The sequence below is a fragment of the Cupressus sempervirens genome, chromosome 11 (assembly GCF_028749045.1).
Source record: "Cupressus sempervirens isolate cs-2001-9-10 chromosome 11, ASM2874904v1, whole genome shotgun sequence".
In the NCBI taxonomy this organism is placed as follows: domain Eukaryota; kingdom Viridiplantae; phylum Streptophyta; class Pinopsida; order Cupressales; family Cupressaceae; genus Cupressus; species Cupressus sempervirens.
In genome coordinates, this window is record NC_143128.1 from 30,326,026 (window position 1) to 30,347,383 (window position 21,358).

Sequence of the window (21,358 nt, forward strand, 5' to 3'; positions counted from 1 at the left end):
GTAAGATAGGAAAGACTAGTTTCAAAAGAAAAAACTATCAATCAGAAGAAGTCTTAAAAATTGTACATATCGACTTATGTGAACCTATTGGAATAGAAAGTTATAGTGAAGAAAATTTTTTCATGCTTTTTGTTGATGATTATTCTAGAATGATGACTGTAATGTATCTAAAAGAAAAATTAGAAGCTTATGAAAAATTCAAATGTTATCTAGCAAGAGAAAAGAAATTAGAAAGAGATTGAAATGTTTAAGATTGGACAAAGGTGGTGAATTCATCTCCAATGAATTTAATAATTTCTTCATTGAAAGAGGAATCAAAAGACAAGTATTAGCCCTCAGTACACCTTAGTAGAATGGTATAGTTGAAAGAAGAAACAAATCCATCATGGACTATGCAAGAACATTGATGATAGAAAAGAATGTTGCAATCAAATATTGGAAGGAAGCTATCAACACTATAGTTCATAATTTGAATAGAGTTTAGTTGAAGAAAGACTCAAACAAAACTCCCTATTGACTATGGTATGGCCACAAACTTAATGTGAGTTATTTGAAAATATTTGGTAGCAAATGTTATATTCTAAAAGAGTCTATAAAAGGAAATTTTGATGTCAAAGGTGATGAAGGCATATTTCTAGGATACTCCTGTAGAAGTAAAGCATGAAAATGTTTGAATTTGTTTACTCACAAAATCATAGAAAGTGCACATATGAGAATTGATGAATTTGTAGAAAAGAGTGAAAGGATTACAAAAGATTTGTTTACTATTGTTGGTGTAAATAAGTATTTACTTAGTACACTTACTTAAGTTTACTTAGGTTAATGCATTATTTAATTATTTTGCATTATTTTATTTGTGAGACACTTAGGAGTTTGTGCACTCTTGTGAGTTGTCTTGATGACATCATAGGGGTCCACACCTCTTTTAAGCACATGTTGTCTATAACACAAGAATCTTCTACACACATATGACTTTTTCATTTTTATCCATTCATCTAGAATGTTGGATAAGGTGCTTAGTTGTCTTATCTCTTGGTTGTTTCTAGAGACATTCTAGGTGCTTCCTAAGAGGCCTTTATATACAAGCACTCCTAGTGTGTTGAACATCACATTCTGAACAGGGCAATTTATTCAAACATACTCTAATAAATTGATCATATCCATTTTTGGTCTACATTTGTGCTTGTGTTTGAGTTCTTAGTTCCTGGGTGAATTTTTCCTTTAGGAAAATTCTTATATGGTATCAGAGAAACTTGGAGATTTTCTCATCACATAGCCATTCGAGACCATCATCTTGCTTCATCACTGCAACTTGACTCTAGAGTATCACAAAAATTGGGAGTGTCCAGCATCAGATTTGACCTCACCATGACATCCATAATGCTAAACCAGTGAAAATCGACTACAAAGCTGCCTACCATAGGCCAAAGTCGATTGTGAGGCAAAAAAATATTTTTTGCAAACGGGCACTCAAAGGACCGAATTGCAAAATTGGTATGATTATTTCAAATCTCTACATTTAATTTTCAGATCTACATTTTTTTTTCATCTACATCTCTGCTATTTTTTTTAGATCTACATCATTTTCCAAAAATTTTTGGGCCATAGGGCCATAGGAGAGATTTTTTTCAGCTGAAGATTGAAGGTTGTTGGTGCAAATCTGATATTTGCATCACATTCAGAAGGTCCAAAAACTCCTAGATCGGATTTTGTTTCATCCAAATTGGACATTTGAGGCAAAATCTAGAGCCATTTGTTTTTTAGAGGTGCGGTGGCGATTCAAAAAAAATAACAACAACAACGATTTTCAAACATAGATATCATCCTCATATGGACTACTTTTTGCGAGCAATTTTTTTTTGTTTTGGGGTAGGATTTCATGATCTACACATTGGTGTAGGTGGTTTGAGATCTCTATTTCTAAATTTTTCTACAACTCCAAAATCTAAAATTTTGCCACTTAAAATGTTTTGTACAAGCTCATTCAGACTCCAAATTAGGTTCCATTTTTTTTGAAAGTGCATATTTTCTTTGTCTACTTTATAGATCTACAATCACATTATAGTTTTTGTAGATAGAAATACTACTTTCAAAAATAGGAACTAAATTGGCAAGTGGCTTTCATGTGCCAACAACATCTTTTTCAGGGGGGGTTATTTGATTCTTTGGGGGTTCATTAATTGATCTCATGGAGTCTTGTCAGATTTGTCAATTTGGTATTAGACCACAATTGACAACAAGGAACTATTACAAATGGAAGACTTTGATAATATACCATCTAAGAGAACATCTAGGATTACTTCCTTATTTCTATTCAATGCCACCACATTTTGATTGGACATATATTATCAAGCTTAATCAATTTTTACGTAAAAGTATGAGTAGGGAATCTTTTGGTCCTCTTAGATTGGTACATTTTCCTTGTGATATTTGGTGGTCTATTTGGGAAGCATATGGAGATCCATGTGATCCTCCATCTCTAGTGGACTTTCTACATCTAGTCACTCTAGCTATGGTTTCTTCAACCTTAAATAAGATCTCACCTCTAGCTCCTATTGCTCCTACTAATCCTATTTCAGCCATAGATGCTTTAGAATCAGTGCAATAGGATACTTTATGTCTTCCTACTCTACCTTCATGTGAAGACTTCCTCTCAGACATTGCACAATTGTTCATGGATTCTCACATTGAAGATGTGGGTGATATTCTTGATGACATTCATCTTCTTTTTGAGGCAGATACTTCATCCTTTGCTGCAGTGATAGATTCATGTACTTCAGCACTGCAAGGTACTCATGGTCTTCCATGTGATGATTTCTTGCCAGACATTTTAGTTCTATTCTTGGAATCACACATAGTAGATATCAGAGACTTTTATGATGATTTCTCGCTTCTGTTTGCTGAGGATTCTTCTATAGTTGTTGTGACAGCCCACTCTGACCCTCAACTCCATGCTCTACATGATCAATCCTTCTAGATTGGTGTGATTGTGGATTCTTCTTTACAACATCTGCAAGAGGTCTCTCTCACATTTGGGAAGACTGTTGGTTTCCTAAAGTAGCTTCTACATCCTTCCTTCTTCAATCTACTCTTCTCTTCAGTAGTTTTGGAGGAAGCCATCATCAGTATCGACAAAGGGACTTTAGGACAGGCTTTAGAGACACCGATCATCATAGAGATTCCTTCTCCATATAGGGGACACATCTCACAGGTACCCTTGCCTTTGTTTTTTCCAAAGGGGAGGAACATCATATAGAGGTCATGGATTAGCTTCTACATAGGAGCATTCTTCACTGATTGGCACACTACTTTTAAGGGGGGGGACTACCTCGTCTCCTTCTTCTCTTTTTTGGGGGGGACTTTTTTCTCATAGGACGTTTTGTCCTTCTCCTTTATTTCTTGTATATATTGGATGTATGTCGTAATGGGGGGGTCTTTATTACTCCATCCATCGACTCATCCTTATTCATCTCTCTTTTTGGGGGAGGGTTTTTCCCATGAGGTTTTCCCTCTTTTCCTGCTTTATGGGAGATTTGCATCTTCATTATGTACAAGGGTACCTAATATGGCCTAGTAGCCAAGACCCATTATGCATCTTCATCCTAGTTTGTAAGCTTAAGGGCATTCCCCTAAGTTGCACTTAAGGGGGGGTGTTGGTGTAAATAAGTATTTACTTATTAAACTTACTTAAGTTTACTTAGGTTAATGCATTATTTAATTATTTTGCATTATTTTATTTGTGAGACACTTAGGAGTTTGTGCACTCTTGTGAGTTGTCTTGATGACATCACAGGGGTCCACACCTCTTTTAAGCACATGTTGTCTACAACATATGAATCTTCTACACACATATGACTTTTTCATTCTTATCCATTCATCTAGAATGTTGGATAAGGTTCTTAGTTGTCTTATCTCCTAGTTGTTTGTAGAGAAATTCTAGGTGCTTCCTAAGAGGCCTTTATATACATGCACTCCTAGTGTGTTGAACATCACATTCTGAACAGAGCAATGTATTTGAACATACTCTGATTAATTGCTCATATCCATTTTTGGTCTACAGTTGTGCTTGTGTTTGAGTTCTTAGTTCCTAAGTGAATTTTTCCCTTAGGAAAATTCTTACAACTATGAACCTGATACCCTACCAAGAAGAAAGAATATTTCACATCCCAAGTCCTCAAAATCTCTAACAATTACCGAGTCATAGATAGTGCAATGCAAGTCATAGTCAGAAGCTACTGAGCTAGTTTAAACTAAGTCTAAAGGACCCAAGTCACAGATAGTGGGACCCAAGCTTGATACTAAAGTTCACCATAAAAACAATGGAACCCCTACCAAATCCAAAGAACCTATGTTAGCAAGATATTTCAATGCATATTAGAAACTTTTCCCCTATTGCAAGATTAGAAGGTGTTAGAACTTTACTTGCATATGCAGCTCACATAGGATTTAAAGTGTATCAAATGGATATTAAATTTGCATTCTTGAATGGAATTCTTGATGAGGAAGTCTACATTGAATAACCAGATGGTTTTGTAGATCTTAACAAAAGAGACACAATCTAAAAATTACACAAAGTATTATATGGTCTCAAGCAATCTCCCAGAGCTTGGTATGAAAGACTACATAACTATTTGATACACATTGGCTTTCAACAATAGTCTATATATCAAAGAAGGACCAAAGAAAAATATTGTGTTGTCTGAAATATTTGTTGATGACAAATTATTCACAGGAAATGATGACTTGTGCAAAGGATCATTAGAAGAAATGAGCAAGGAATTTGAGATGTCTATGTTTGGAGAGATAAAATTCTTTGTTGGATTATAGACTCAATAGAAGAAAAATGGTATCTACATCACTCAATCCAAACACATCAAAGAGATACTAAAGAAATTTGGAATGGAAGATTCATGACTAGTTGGAATTGCTATGGACATTGGCTTTTCAAGAATGATGATTCCAAAGAAGTAGATTAGATGATGTACAGATCAATAATTAGAAAATTGCAATATGTAGTACATACAAGGTTTTACATGGCAGTAGTAGTTGGTATGGTGGCAAGATTCTCAACAAATCCTAGAGAAAACCACATTATAGAAATCAAGAGAATCATGAGATATCTAAAGGTACTAAAGACTAAGGCTTATGGTACAAACTCAAAGAAAATTTGGACTTGAAGGTTTTTACTGATGTTGATTGGGCAAGAAGTCTTGATGATAGAAAAAGCACTAGTGGTGGAGCATTCTTTCTTGGTAAAAGACTAGTGCCTTGGACAAGTAAGAAATAAAATTGTATCTCTCAATCCACAACAGAGGTATAATATGTAGCAAGAATAGTTAATTGTTCTAACATTGTTTGGTTCAAACAACTGTTGGAAGGAATGAAAATAGAGATCAAGGATCTAGTAGTCATAAATTATGATAACACCAATGCAATCAATATATGAAAAAACCCAGTGATGCATACCAAAAAAAAGCACACTACTATAAAATATCACTTCTTAAGAGAATTGGCGCAGGATAAAGAAGTCTGATTGGAATATGTAAATATAAAAGAATATATTGCAGACATATTCACCAAGCCATTACCTAAGGATGCATTTCTATATCTAAGAGATAAGCTAGTGGTCATTCCTCTATATGAAGCTCACTAAAAGAATCTTAGTGATGCACTAGCTAGAGAAAGTTGAAGATCAATAAGTTGATGCAGTATTGATAAGAGCATATTGCAAATGAATCAGTACTTAAGGTACATGGATATTATTAGAGTTTTTGTCTTTATCATATGTTGTCAAAGAGGGAGAAGTTTATAGTCATATCTCATAGAATTTTTTTTAAGAGGGAGAAGTTTTATGGAGAGATAGCAAAGAGGGAGAATGAACTTGGTAGAAGTTATTGCAAATAGAAGTCTTTTGTCAAAGGGAGTTCTCTAAATAAAACTAAGGATATGTTCCTTACTTTATTCTGTTCCAAAATTTCATTATGTTATGACATGTATTTCTATCAATGCCAAAGAGGGAGATTGTTAGATACAATTGATTAATTTTGTATTGTCTTTGATGTTACACAAATGTCATTCCATTATTAGTCAATGTATGTCTAGCTCACTTGGATAGTGAAGACAGTTTTTGTGTCTACTGAGTTTTCCTGTGTTTGCCTAGTTTAGAAGACAATGTCTACCGAGTTCACTCAAGCATCAAAGGAAAGTTTGTAGAAGATGAGTTTCAACCGAGCTCACTCGGTTAATGTAAAGAAATATTGGATGGAACTAGTGCTAACCAAGCTCACTTGTTTACTAAAGGAATTTGCTAGTTTATAGTGTTAACCAAGCTTCACTTGATCAATATAGGGAAATCATTTCTAAGTTAGTGTCTACTAAGCTAGGTTGGCTTGTAAGAATTTGTTATAGCTATTATACCATGAAATAATTTTCCTTAGGCAAAAATAATGCCAAGATAAATAAGCACAAGACTAGAAAAATATGGACCAAATAATGTATGATCATAACAATATGAGAATGAATATCTAATTATCTTTGGATATCAAATTATTTAGTGATAGATGATGTCCTCATATATTTCAATGTTGTTGTTCATACACTAGAAGTGTCTGTATATAAAGGCCTCTAGTATGATTGGGAGTTAGTGAAGAGATAAGCTCAACAACTAAGCACATATCCACCAAAAGTGGATTATCCACCATTGAGCACATAAGTATGTGTGATGATGAGAGGATAAGTATGACAAGATGTATCTTGTATAGAGATGTTGTAGACACCATGTGCTAAAATTAGTTGCTAACTCCTATGTTGTAGACACCATGTGTTAAAATAGAGTTTCTTACTCTTGTGTTGTCAACAAGACAACTCATATGAGTATGCATAATCCTGGGTTAACCTAATAAATAATAAAATAATGCATTAAATTAAGTAAACTTAAGTAAAGTTTAAATAATAATTATTTACACTAACACCCCCCCTTAAGTGCAACTTAGGGGAATGCACTTAAGCTCACAAAAGCTATGAAAATGTATGATGGGTCTCGACTACTAGGCCATGTTAGGCACCCATGCACAAATGCAATACAATCTCTCTTAAAATGGAGAAAGAGGGAAAACCTCATGGGAAAAACCATTCCCCCACAAGAGAGATAAGGAAAATAAAGAAAGATGCATGTATGGATGGAGTAATCATGACCCCTCCATTATGACATACATCATGCATATACAATAGAGAATCCCTCCATGAAATCACCCCCCTTAGTGAAGGATCTCATGATGATGAGTGCTTGAAGATAAAAGAGAATCCAATGCCTAAAAACAATATTTCTCCATTTAGGAAGAAGATACACCAAGTACAGGTGCAAATATCCTTCCCACTATGGATATGAAGATGGAAGAGGGATTTATATGTAGTATGCTATGGATGCTTCCTCTAAAGTCTACTCATATGTTGACAAGTCCTTGATGAATGTAGATGCTATGAACCAATCTAGTGGATGTCCAAAATAAGGTGGCAAACAAGATAATAGGGTAAGCGCACCAAGTTGTGCTACAAAAAGGGGGGTATAAGTGGACACCTTTTTTCTGAAATAAAAAAATTTTGAACTTCAACAAGAATTTGAAGATAGTTATGTTCAAAATTTTAAGATATGACAAAAACAAAAGTAGTAGTCTTTTGAATCTAGTTTCTAAAATATTAAATTTTTTTCAAAATGGTTTAGTTTTAGGTCCTCAAAAAAGGGGGCCATAGAAAGTGGTACTATTTATTCCAAAAAAACATAACACAGTACAAAGTGTGCCCCCCCTAAAAAATTTTTTTTTTTGAAATTCTTTAATCACTCTAGTAAAAAGTTACTTAACACTATGTAGTTTATCACAAATTTTTTGGGTAATTTTATAATATGTATTTTTTAAATGAATTTTTTAACTAGACACATCCCAAAAATGTGAAATATCTATGTGTTCCCCCTTGAAATGATTGAAAACTAATCTAAAATCAAAACTTCTTTTTGTCAAAATGTGTAGAATGGAGTCTAGTTTCTAAAAAACTAAGTTGTTTCAAAATTCAATGAACAATCTCAAATCTATAGCACAATTAGTACATGTTGGTTTTTGACAAAAAATGGACATACATTCGAAAGAAATTATAGATGAAAGGCTTAAAATAGTTCAAATAAAAACTAAATCATATGGTTATATAACTAACACAGAGACCTAAAATTTCATGTAACCTAATCTTATCAATGCTCAACCAAAAAGAATCTTGAAGGACAACACATAATAAAAATCAATCATTTTTTGTATGTTTGTAGTAAAACACATCTCAGACTAGTTTACAGACTCCAAACCTTTGGGTTGGATTCTGATGGGGACACAACCCAAGAACAAAATGAAACCAACAAAAAGGGAAAATTATATTAACTGAGAAAATAAGCTAATACAAACAGTGTAGAGAAAATAAACTTCAAAACATGCCCTAAGGGCTTACAATAGCATAAATCTGGAGATAATTTCTCCTTTTAGTACCTCCCCTCAAACTCCACTCCGAACTATCTTTTACAATGCCAGAAATCTCCTTAAATAGACCTCGGAGGGTTAAGGACTAGGAGTAAATTCTAGAAAGTACTAGTAGGCATCCACCGATGAAATAGAAGGTTCTGACAGCTGTGTTAGAAGTCAGTGCAAATCTAGAAGAATCCAGAAATGGTAACCGAACTTTCGGGAGGCATAACTTTTGAACCGTAGCTTTGATTGACGAATCGTTTACATTTTTGGAAGGTTCTCGAAGCGCTCTATAGCCCTATGGACCAGCTTCGCTCGTCCCCCATTTTCTGACCCTTTTCAAGGTCATTTAATACCCCAAACTTGACTTTGAAGCATTCTTAGGAGGTCTCCAAAACTTAAAAAACTGCAATAACTTTCAAACCATGGGGCCTATTGACCTGATTCTTTTTCTGTAATGCTCTAGATCATGATTACATTCATCTGGCCAATTCAGACCTTCTAGTTTACTGAAATGATGGCCCAAATACATGCTCCTTATTTTTTTGAGATTTTCAAATGCACTGATAGTTGAACTATGAGAGTTGGAACCTTTATTTGAGCCAAATGGGTATCCAAAAATGTAAAGACATGAAACAAAAACTAAGTCTAAGTACTTTTTTTTTTGGGTGACACAGGATTTCCCTTATACCTCTGGATGCTCTTGCATCAGACACCCAGGGTAGATTGAAAAGTGACCCTGTCACTTTATGGATGGTAGAGGAAATTCCAAATGGGAAATCTCAGCTACTAAAATCTAAGTTGAGTCCTTGATCGGCCGTCCTTTCCATTTGACCAAATACTCTTCATACTGCCTGTTCTTGGTACTCCTACCCACACGATGATCTAGAATGTCTTCTATCTCCTCCTTCTTAGAAGCAGGAATTGGACATGGCTCTAACACCAACTCCTCATCTACACCATCATCATGATACTCTATTAAATCTGCAATGTTAAAAATGGGAGAAATCTGAATACCATCTAGCAGCTCCACTTCATATGCATTTCCTGAGTCATGTTTCTTCAAAATTTTGCAGGGGCCAAATTTCTTCATTTTTAGGTTGTTGTAATTACCGGCTGGAAATATTTCTTTTCATAAGTGTACCATGACTAAATCTCCTACTTGGAATTCCTTATGTCTTCTCCTTTGATCAGCCCTAGCTTTATACTCTTGATTCATCTTGGTTATGTGTGCCTGAACCTCCTCATGTAGATGCTTGATATGTTTAGCAAATTCCTCAGCTTCAGCACTTGTCCTCTCCCCTTGTTCTATCTTCCTCAGCTCTGGTGCAGTCCTTGGGCTATTCCCATATACAATTTGGAATGGTGATTTTCCAGTACTCCTATTTATAGAGTTATTATAAGCAAATTCTGCCTGTGGTAGAATCAAATCCCATCCCTTGGGCTTATCCCCAACTAAACATCTCAGCAAATTTCCTAGACTTCTGTTTACCACTTCTGTTTGGCCATCAGTCTGCAGGTGATGCATGGAACTAAATTTCAAGTCTGTCCTCAACTTTTTCCATAATGTCCTCCAAAAATACCTCACAAATTTAGTTTCTCTGTCAGAAACTATACTCCTTGGAAGACCATGTAGTCTTACCTCCTCTTTGAAAAACAAGTTTGCAATATGGATAGCATCATGAGTTTTGTGGCATGGAATGAAATGTGCCATTTTGGAGAACCTATCAACCACCACGAATACTGAGTCATTACCCCTTTGTGTCCTTGGCAATCCAAGAACAAAATCCATACTTATGTCCTCCCATGGCCTTGATGGAACAGGCAATGGCTGATATAGGCCAGTATTTTGACTAAACCCCTTGGCAACTTGACAAACATGGCAACTCTGTACAAAATTCTTCACATCCTATGTAATTTGAGGCCAAAAATAATGTTCTCTAAGAATGGAAATGTTCTTATCCTGACCAAAATGTCCTACCATCCCTCCACTGTGTTTCTCCTTAATCAGATTTTCCCTCATGGAACTCCTTGGAATGCACAATTGACTACCTTTGAACAACATGCCATCCTGAATCAAATAGTCTAACCACTTATTTCTATCTACAGCAACAGGTTCTTTACAAGCTTTCCATGCTTTGGCAAAATCAGGATCCTCGGGGTACAAATTCTTGAGTTCATCAAACCCAAATACTTCAACCTGCATTGTTGTAAGAAACAATTGTCTCCTACTTAGTGCATCTGCAACCTTGTTAGATTTTCCACTTCTATGCTTCAACAAAAATGTATAACTCTGCAAGAATTCTACCTCTCTGCAAGAATTCTACCCACTTCATATGTCTCTGATTCAATTTACCTTGGCTATTTAGGTACTGTAATGCCTGATGATTAGTATACAAAACAAATTCCTTTGGCGATAAATAATGCCTCCATTTCTTTAAGGTCTGAACTATTAAATAGAACTCTTGATCATAAACAGAATACTTCTTCTTTGCATCATTCAATTGTTCACTAAAATATGCTATAGGCTTACCTTCTTGGCTTAATACAGCCCCAATAGTGCTACCACTAGCATCACAATCCACCTGGAATACTTTTCAAAAATTTGGAAGTGCCAACACAGGCTGTTCAGTCACTTTCTTCTTCAGCAATTCAAAACTTCTCATAGTTGGTACAGTCCATTTGAACTCTTTTCTATCCCCTCTTATTGTATCAGTTAGGGGTGCACATATGCCACTGAAATTCTTAATAAACTTCCTGTAAAAACTAACCAAACCATGAAATGATCTTACCTCAGTAGCAGATGTTGGAGTAGGCCATTCCAAGATGGCTTTTACCTTCTCTGGATCCATTTTGAGACCTTCAGGTGATATAACAAATCCCAAATAGACTAACTCCCTTTTTGCAAAGACACGTTTCTTTAGATTAATTAACAGTTTCTCTTCCCTTAGCCTTTCAAGGACACTACAAATATGTAGTAAATGTTCTTCCAAAGTCTCGCTGAAAATTAAAATATCATCCAAATAGAGAATAACAAATTTTTCCAAGAACTTCTTAAGTACCTCATTCATGAGCCGCATGAAGGTGCTTGGGGCATTCGTCAATCCAAAGGGCATGACTAACCACTCATAAAGACCCTCCTTGGTCTTGAAGGTTGTTTTCCACTCATCTCCTTCTCAAATCCATATCTGATGATAGCCACTCTTCAGATCTATCTTTGTGAAGTACTGAGCTCCACTCAAGCAGTCCATAAGATCATCCATCCTTGGTAAAAGAAATCGGTACTTGATGGTTATCCTATTTATAGCTCGAGAATCTATACACATCCTCCACTCTCCATCCTTCTTTGGTGCAAGTACTACACATGGACTCAGTCTCTCTCGAATCAAGCCCTTCCTCAGCAACTCCTGAACCTGTCTATTTAGCTCCTCTATTTTAGTAGGAGTCATCCTGTGAGCAGCCTTGTTAGGCAAACTAGCTCTTGGAATCAGATATATCTGATGACTGATTTGCCTTACTGGTGGCAATCCATCTAGAACATTATCAGAGATAATATCTCCAAATTCCCCTAGTAAATCTGAAACTTCAAATGGTATTTCACTACTACCTTCTTTATCTTTCCTAGGAATCAAAGCATAGCACATATGCTAATGTTTCATGCCATCTAAAAACTTCCTTCCATCAACAAGACAAATCCTAGCACTGCTACATACCTTTTCACATTCCTTTTTCATTGGCTTCAATTTGTGGTGAACTCCATCCTTTGTCAGAGAGTATGTGTTTGCATGTCCATCATGTATTGCATGTCTATCAAACTGCCATGGTCTACCCAACAATAGATGGCAAACATCCATCGAAATAACATCACAAAGAACTTCATCATGGTAACTCCCAATTTTGAATTTTACTAAACATTGTTCACTTACCAAGACCTTATGATCATCTTTTACCCAAGAAATATGATAGGGTTGGGGATGTTTCTCCCTCTTAAGCTTTAGCTTAGAGACCATCTCTTCTGATACTAGGTTATCAGTGCTACCACCATCAATGATCACGTCACAACATTTATCCTCACATTTACCAAGGTCTCTCCTCTTTCTGCATCCTCTGAATGTGATGATTGTGCATCCTCATCCACATGAGAAACCTTAGCTTGGCCCTCAGCTCTCCTATCTATCCTTCCTTGTCATTGAGGGCATTCAAAGGCATGATGAACTTCTTCATTACAATGGAAATAGGTACCATGAAAGCCTCCTCTTCCTTGTCCACGTCCTCTACCTCTTCCTCTTTGATTTCCAAAGTCTTGATCATGGGAGTAGTTGATCATTCCTTTGGTTTTTGCTAGTACCCACATCTTCATTTTTCTTTTTGGTTTCATTGCGGCCTCTAGATGATCTACCACTTCCCCTTCCTCCTTAACCACGCCCTCTTTGTCTTCCTTCAAACCTTTTATTCAGCTTCTCTTCAACTCGTAGGGCAAACTGGTATGCCTCTTCAACGCTGGTCATTCTTACCAGACTTAATTCCTCCTAGATGCTAGGTCGCAACCCACTGATATAACGAGCAACCTTCTCCTTATTTGCTTCTGCATGCCCCACTCTAATCAAGAGTCAGTAAAACTCCTTTGTATATTCTTGGATTGATCTTCCTACTTGCTTTAACCCATGCATCTTCTTAAACAGATCATGCTCGTAGTCCACAGGAATGAACCGCTTCTTCAATTTGTCCACCATGTGATCCCATCTTGTGATCTTCTCCTTTCCTCTTCTAAGTCTTTCCAGTTGAACCTCTTGCCACTAGATTTTGGCATGGCCTTTCAGTTTGGCCTTTGCAAACTTAACCCTATCTGGGTCCCTTATATCCTCATACTCAAAGTATTCTTCCAGTTCATTGATCCAATTGATCAACTTATCTGGTTTCAGATTTCCTAAAAATATACCCACTTCAATTGTAGGTCTTTTCCCAAACTTAGTAATGGCCCTAAAAAGCCTTTCCTCTACAGGATTCAGAACTTCCCCGTCAACTTCCTCTTTTGGTCCCATTACTTCTTCTTCATTGTCATCCTTACTGTTGTCACCTGCGGCAACATTTGCTCCTCTACAAAGCTCCTCTTGCAATGCTTGTACCTGCCTTTGGAGGGCTCTAACCTCCTCAGGATCAATAGCTCTAGCCCTTCTGCCACACTCTCTTCATGGAGGCATCTTCTAACTTGAACCCACAACCACACAGTCCTGGTACAAACTGCCTCACAGTCGGCGCTCTGTCTATACACTCAGGAAAACCCACTCTGATACCACTTGATGGGGACACAACCCAAGAATATAATGGAACCAATAGAAAGGGAAAATTATATTAACTGAGAAAATAAGCTAATATAAATAGTGCAGAGAAAATAAACTTCAAAACATGCCCTAAGGGTTTACAATAGCATAAATCTGGAGATAATTTCTCCTTTTAGTACCTCCCCTCAAACTCCACTCCGAAATGCCTTTTACAATGCCAAAAATCTCCTTAAATAGACCCCGAAGGGTTAAGGACTAGGAGTACATTCTAGAAAGTGCTAGTAGGCATCCACCGACAAAATAGAAGGTTCCAGAAGCTGCATTAGAAGTCGGTGCAAATCTAGAAGAATCCAAAAATGGTAACCGAACTTTCAGGAGGCATAACTTTTGAACCATAGCTCCGATTGACAAACTGTTTACATTTTTAGAAGGCTCTCAAAGTGCTCTATAGCCCTATGGACCAGCTTCACTCATCCCCCATTTTTTGACCCTTTTCGAGGTCATTTAATGCCCCAAACTTGACTTTGAAGCATTCTTAGGAGGTCTCCAAAACTCAAAAAACTGCAATAACTTTCAAACCATGGGGCGTATTGACCTAATTCTTTTTTTGGAATGCTCTAAATCATGAGTACATTCATCTGGCCAATTCACACCTTCTAGTTTACCGAAATGATGGCCCAAATACATGCTCCTATTTTTTTCAGAATTTTCAAATGCACTGATAGTTGAACTATGAGAGTTGGAACCTTTATTTGAGCCAAATGGGTATCCAAAAATGTAAAGAAATGAAATAGAAACTAAGTCTAAGTACATTTTTTTGGGTGACACAAGATTGCCCTTATACCTCTAGATGCTCCTGCATTAGATCCCTAAGGAAAAACCAAGCCTTAGGCTTGGTAGAATGCAAAATTTTGAATAGCATGCATGCACTACTTAGAGTTTTTTTAATTTGAGTCTTAATAGCACATGTGCACTTTACTGTACACAAACTATTGAGACCTAAATAGTACATAAAGAGGAAAGAAGAGAGGTAAAGTGTGTGTGTGTGTGTGTGTGTGTGTGTGAGAGAGAGAGAGAGAGAGAGAGAGAGAGGTGTGTGTGTGTGTGTGTGTGTGTGTGAGAGAGAGAGAGAGAGAGAGAGAGAGAGAGTAGAGGAGGGGAGAGGGGAGAGAGAGAGTAGAGTATGGGAGAGAGAGGAAGTGAGAGAGTAGGGGTGGTAGAGAGAGTATGGGATGAGAGAGAGAGTGGGGGTGGCAAAGAGAGAGTATGGGATGGGAGAGAGAGATTGAGAGTAGGAGATGAGAGAGAGAGAGAGAGAGAGAGAGAGAGAGAGAGAGAGAGAGAGAGAGGAAGTGTGAGAGAGAGAGTAGGGGTGGCAGAAAGAGAGTAAAAGATGGGATAGAGAGATTGAGAGTAGGGGATGGCAGATAGAGAGTAGGTAGTGGGAGAGGGAGCAAGAGAGGGAGAGAGAGAGAGAGGAGGATGAGAGTGAGAGAGAGATAGAGTAGGGCATGGGAGAGAGTGTGAGAGTGTGAGAAAGAGTAGGGGTGGTAGAGAGAGAAAGTAGGGGATGGGAGAGGGGAGAGAGAGTAGGGGATGGTAGAGAGAGGAAGTGTGAAAGAGAGAGAGAGAGAGAGATTAGGGGTGGTAGAGAGAGTACAATATGGGAGAGAGATTAGGAGTATGAGATGGGGGAGAGAGAGGGAGTAGGTGGTGGGAGACAAAGTGGGGGAGGGAGAGCAAGAGAGAGAGGAGGATGGGAGTGCATGTGTGCGAGGGAGAGTAGGGTATGAGAGAGGGGAGAGAGAAAGAGGGAGAGTAGGGGATGGGAGAGGTGAGAGAGAGAGTAGCCTAAGAGAGAGAGATGGTGGGACAAGGAATGGGAGAGGGAGAGAGAAAGGGGGCATGGGAGTGTGTGTAATAGAGAGATTAGGGCATGAGATAGAGTGTGAGAGAGAAAAGGGGTGGAACAGAGAGAGTAGAGGATGAGAGAGAGAGATAGTGGAGAGCGAGAGAAAGAGTGAGAGAGAGTAGGTGGTGGGAGAGGGAGTGGGAGAGGGAGAGAGAGGGGGTGATGGGAGTGTGTGTGAGAGATCTAGAGAGAGGGGGGATGGGAGTGTGTGTCTATGAAAGAGAGAGACTAGGAGATGGGAGAGGTGAGAGAGAGTAGGGGATGGGAGAGAGTGTGAAAATGTGAGAGAGAGTAGGGGGTGGAAAAGATAGAGTAGAGAGGGAGAGAGTGAGAGTGAGAGAGAGAGAGTGAGTGAGAGTGACAGAGAGTAGGTAGTGGGAGAGGGAGAGGGAGTGAGAGATAGAGTAGGGTATGGGAGAGGAGAGAGAGGGGGTATGGGTATGTGTGTGTGAAAGAGAGAGAGTAGGGGATGGGAGAGGGGAGAGAGAGATAGAGAGAGAGTAGGGGATGAGAGAGAGAGAGTAGGTGGTGGGAGAGAGTGGGAGAGGGAGAGAGAGAGATGGGATGGGAGTATGTGTAAGAGAGATATTAGGGGATGGGAGAGAGTGTGAGAGTGTGTGAGAGAGTAGGGGTGGCAAGGAGAGAGTGAGAGAGAGACAATAGGCAGTGGGAGAGGGAGAGAGAGAGAGGGGATGGGAGTAGGTGGTGGGAGAGGGAGTGGGAGAGGGAGGGGGTGGGAGGGGGGATGGGAGTGAGAGAGAGAGAGAGAGAGCAGGGGATGGGAGAGAGTGTGAGAGTGTGAGAAAGAGTAGGGGTGGTAGAGAGAGAGAGAGAGAGAGAGAGTAGAGAGGGATAGAGATTAGGGGATGGGAGAGAGAGAATAGGTAGTGGGAGAGAGAGTGTGAGAGTGTGAGAGAGTAGGGGGTGGCAAAGATAGAGTACAAGATGGGAGAGAGAGTGAGAGTAGGGGATGGGAGAGAGTGTGAGAGAGAGTAGGGGATGAGAGAGAGTGAGAGTAGGGGATGGGAGAGAGAGAGTAGAGAGGGAGAAAGAGTGAGAGAGAGATAGTAGGCAATGGGAGAGGAAGTTGGAGAGGGAGAGAGAGGAGGATGGGAGTGTGTGTGAGAGATCTAGAGAGTAGGGGATGGGAGAGTAGAGAGGAGGGATGAGAATGTGCCTCTACAAAAGAGAGAGAATAGGGGATGGGAGAGGGGAAAGAGAGTAGCGAGAGAGAGAGAGAGAGAGAGAGAGAGAGCAGGTCGTGGGAGAGGGAGAAGAGAGAGGGGGATGAGAGTGTGTGTAAGAGAGAGAGTAGGGGATGAGAAAGAGTGTGAGAGTGTGAGAGAGTAGGGGTGGCACAAAGAGAGAATGGGATGGGATAGAGTGAGTGAGAGTAGGGGATGGGAGAGAGAGTAGAGAGGGAGAGAGAGAGTGAGAGAGAGATAGTAGATAGTGGGAGAGGGAGTGGGAGAAGGAGAGAGGGGGGGATGGGAGTGTGTGTGAGAGATCTAGAGAGTAAGGGATGGGAGAGGAGAGAGAGAGGGGGGAATGGGAGTGTGTATCTGTGAAAGAGAGAGAGTAGGATATGGGAGAGGGGAGAGAGAGAGAGTACGTGGTGGGAGAGGGAGAGAGGGGGGATGGGATTGTGTGTAAGAGAGAGAGTAGGGGATGGGAGAGAGTGTGAGAGTGAGAGAGAGTAGGGGGAAGCAGAGAGAGAATAGGATGGGAAAGAGAGACTAAGAGTAGGGGATGGGAGAGAGAGAGAGAGAGTAGGTGGTGGGAGAGGGAGAGCAAAAGAGAGAGAGGAGGATGAGATTTTTTGAGTGAGAGAGAGAGTAGGGGATGGGAGAGGGGGGAGCGAGAGTAGCCTAAGAGAGAGAGAGTAGGGGATGAGGTAGAGAGAGTAGACAATGATAGAGGGAGTATGAGAAGAAGAGTAAGAGAGAGAGTATGGGATGGGAGATGAGAGACAGTGAAAGAGACTAGGAGATGGGAGACTTGAGAGAGAGTAGGGGATGCAAGAGAGAGTGAGAGAGAGTAGGAGATGGGAGAGGGAGTAGGAGAGGGAGAGTGAGAGAGAGTAAGGGATGGAAGAGAGAGAGTAGTGGATGGGAGAGGTGGGAGAGGGAGAGAGAGAGGGGGGATGGGAGTTTGAGAGAGAGAGAGTAGGGGATGGGAGAGAGAGAGTAGGAAATGGGAGAGGGAGAGTGAGAGAGAGAATAGGGGATGGGAGAGGGAAGAGCGTAGGGAGAGAAAGTAGGGGATGGGAGGGGGGAGAGAGAGTAGGTGGTGGGAGAGAGAGGGGGGATGGGAGTGTGTGATATAAAGAGAGTAGGGGATGGGAGAGGAGAGAGGGTGAGAGAGTAGGCAGTGGGAGAGGGAGAGTGAGAGAGAGTAGGGGATGGGAGAGGAGAGAGAGCAAGAGAGAGTAGGGGATGGGAGAGGATAGAGAGTGAGAGAGTAGGGGATGGGAGAGAGAGAGAGTGTGAGAGAGTAGGCAATGGGAGAGGGAGTAGGAGAGGGAGAGTGAGAGAGAGAGAGAGTAAGGGATGGGAGAGGAGAGAGAGAGTAGGGGATAGGAGATGGTGGGATAGGGAGAGATTTATTTTCACATAATGTGTATGCACTATAGTACATATGTTCTTTATAGTGCGTACATGCTATAATGTGTACACACTATGTGAAATCGCCAAAAAATGATCATAAAGAAACTTTGGGTCCCTTTTGATCCATATTCTATTTTTGTCTATTATGCAATTTATTGCTCTAATATAAAACATAGGTTTCAAGCTGTCAGAAGTTAGCAAACACTATTTGAAGACTTTTTGAAGCTAGCAAACACCAAATTCAATCATTGGATATGCTATTTGAAGGATTTTTTAATATTCTTTCTATAAAAAAGGTTAACTTGCAGGTCCTTTTTAAATATTATTTGTTGATATATAGAGACAAATTTGATTATAATTTGACATGTTGTTTAATATATAATGATTTCAATGAAATTTTTATGTTTGAATGAATTTTTATGTGGAAATGGTTAGAAATTTGGCAAGTTGTTTGATATATATTGTGTATTTGTTGAAATAACTATAATTTTTATATGTATTTAAATGATTTGTAATTTACAAATTGTAAGTAATTCAGATGTTGACGTATAGAAATCATCATCATGCCAAGGAAGAAACCAAAAACTCAAACAAAGGAAGAAAGGGAGGCAGATTTGGAAATTAAAAGAGATTAAATGAAACTATTATGTGAACAAAGAAAATTGCAAAGCAATAATGAAGAATTGAATTTCAAAGAGGAACAAGAACCATCGATACAAAGAAACAAAGAGGAAGAAGTGGAAAGATGAGAATGAATGAGACTATTATGCTCAAGAAGACAATTGAATTGTGAAGCTACTTGATCTTCCAATGTTCGAGTCATATCATCCTCTCATGTTGAAGAGACACTAATTTGTAGATTTGATGATGTACACACTCCATCATGTCATGTTGAAGGCACAACATCAACATATCAAGTAGGTGATATTCCATCTTTTGCATCTTATTGCCAAGGCACATCATCTTTGGTTCAAGGTACAAAAAACACTCAACCTTATGTTGATGTTCAAAATGTTGAGGGAATGGAAGAGATTATAACACCTTCTAGAATTCATTTGAGAAGACCAAAATATTTGATTGATATTGACACTAACATTTTGAAATCAATGCTTGACAAGATTATCAAGAATACTTGACACAGAAAAGTTAATTGTATGTGGAGATTATTCTTTGAAGAATCAAATATTATAGGTCAATGCTAATTATTTGTTGAAATGATGACAAATTTGAAATTTAGGCCTATCATGAAGATTATTGGGCTAAGAACGATGGACGATTCAAATGAAAAAAGAATTGTAAAGAATCTAATGAGTGCTTATGACAAAGTGGGTTCCAAATCATGTACCAAAGATAGTAATATCGCAAGATGAGTACTTACATCAACAATAGTAAGCACCCAAATGAAGAAATCTTGACTCATGAGAAAGACAAGCAAAACATTGAAAATTGGTAGAGGTACTTTAAGGAGATCCACGCTAAGGTGTGAGAGATTGGAAGATCCAACAAAAAATGAGTTATGGACATTTAGTAGTAGACTACCATGAAAGGATAAATAAATTAGTGAAGCTTTGAAATCATTGATCAAAGATTTTTGGAAAAATCACACACGTGCTTCTCCTAATCAAAGAGATGTTGTAAGGATGATTGGTAGCCAAAATCATGACCCACATGTGAAACATTTTTTGGATTCAACTCAAACACAATTTTTTGCAAAATTTATTGGTATGTATCCTCAAATTCAAATAATTCAAAGCTTTTTTGAGATGGGTAAACCTTTTTATGTGAAGATAAATCAAACATGCACAACTTGTTGTAGGATACATATTGAATTTTCTAACCATTTTGATGTTTTTAGGCATATATGTGTGTTTTTGCATTCTAAGTTTGTTTTGCAAGATTGTGACATGAATGAGCTACCAAGATCTTCAAGGGAATTCATATCCAACATTTTATGTGAAATAGGGGATAGCCAACAATATTACAAGACATCATGCTTGGATGGTACATGCTTATTTTGTGATTTTTTGCAACTTTTATCAACTTGTGAACATATGGATAGTACACATGTAATTGGAAATGAAATAGCAGATTACAAAAAATTTAAGACAATGAAATATGGTCTAAAAGATTAGAAACTGGATAAAAAATGTGATTTAGTCATTGAAAAGACTTCAGTGTATGAGTTCATGAAGAGTTTTTGTGAAAAGATTATTTATGAGTATGCAAGGCATACACATAGAGCTCAATGGCTGGATTTGCAATTCAAGTTGTGCAAGGATACATTTTCATTGGATACCATTGTTTTAGTTGTAGACTTTATAGATAACTACACACTACAACCACAAAATGAGGTGCAAGCAAAGTACTATAGTTCTCAACAGGTTTCCATATTTGTTCACATAACATTCATGCATTCACTTACAAGTACATAAGATGATAGGAATATTTTGAGAGAGTACCATTTATACATCAGCAATGATTGATCACATTCTACAGAGTTTGTACATGGTTGTTTTCAACTATTTTATGGATATTTGGCTAATAGGGGCATAACATATCATCGACACATTATTTGGTCATACAATTGTGCATCTCAATTCAAGAATGCACAGATATTCTATTGGTTGAGCAGGAGGCATAGGTTGTGTAGAATTCAATATATGTAGAATTCAAAGAGGCTTGTCATGGAAAGGGAGAGCACGATAGTGTAGGTGCATGCATCAAAAGAGCCTTAGCTTGTGAAGAACTAAAGTACAAAGATGGAGTAATATTAATAGATGCAAAATCTATCATCTAGTGGTGTAATACTACAATGGGTTCAAGTAAGGAAGGTGAGTCTACAATTTGTAAATTTTTTTGGTTGATAGATAATACTAACATTGCACCATATGAGGATTGTTGCACACTAATAGGATCAAGTGAGTTGCACTCTTTTAGAAGCTTTGATGTAGGTTCATGGAGTATCCACACATGAAAAATGGCATGCTATTATCCATCATGTACAAAGGAAAAATGGGTTGACTGTGAGTCAATTGAATGGGTGGACAAATGAGATAT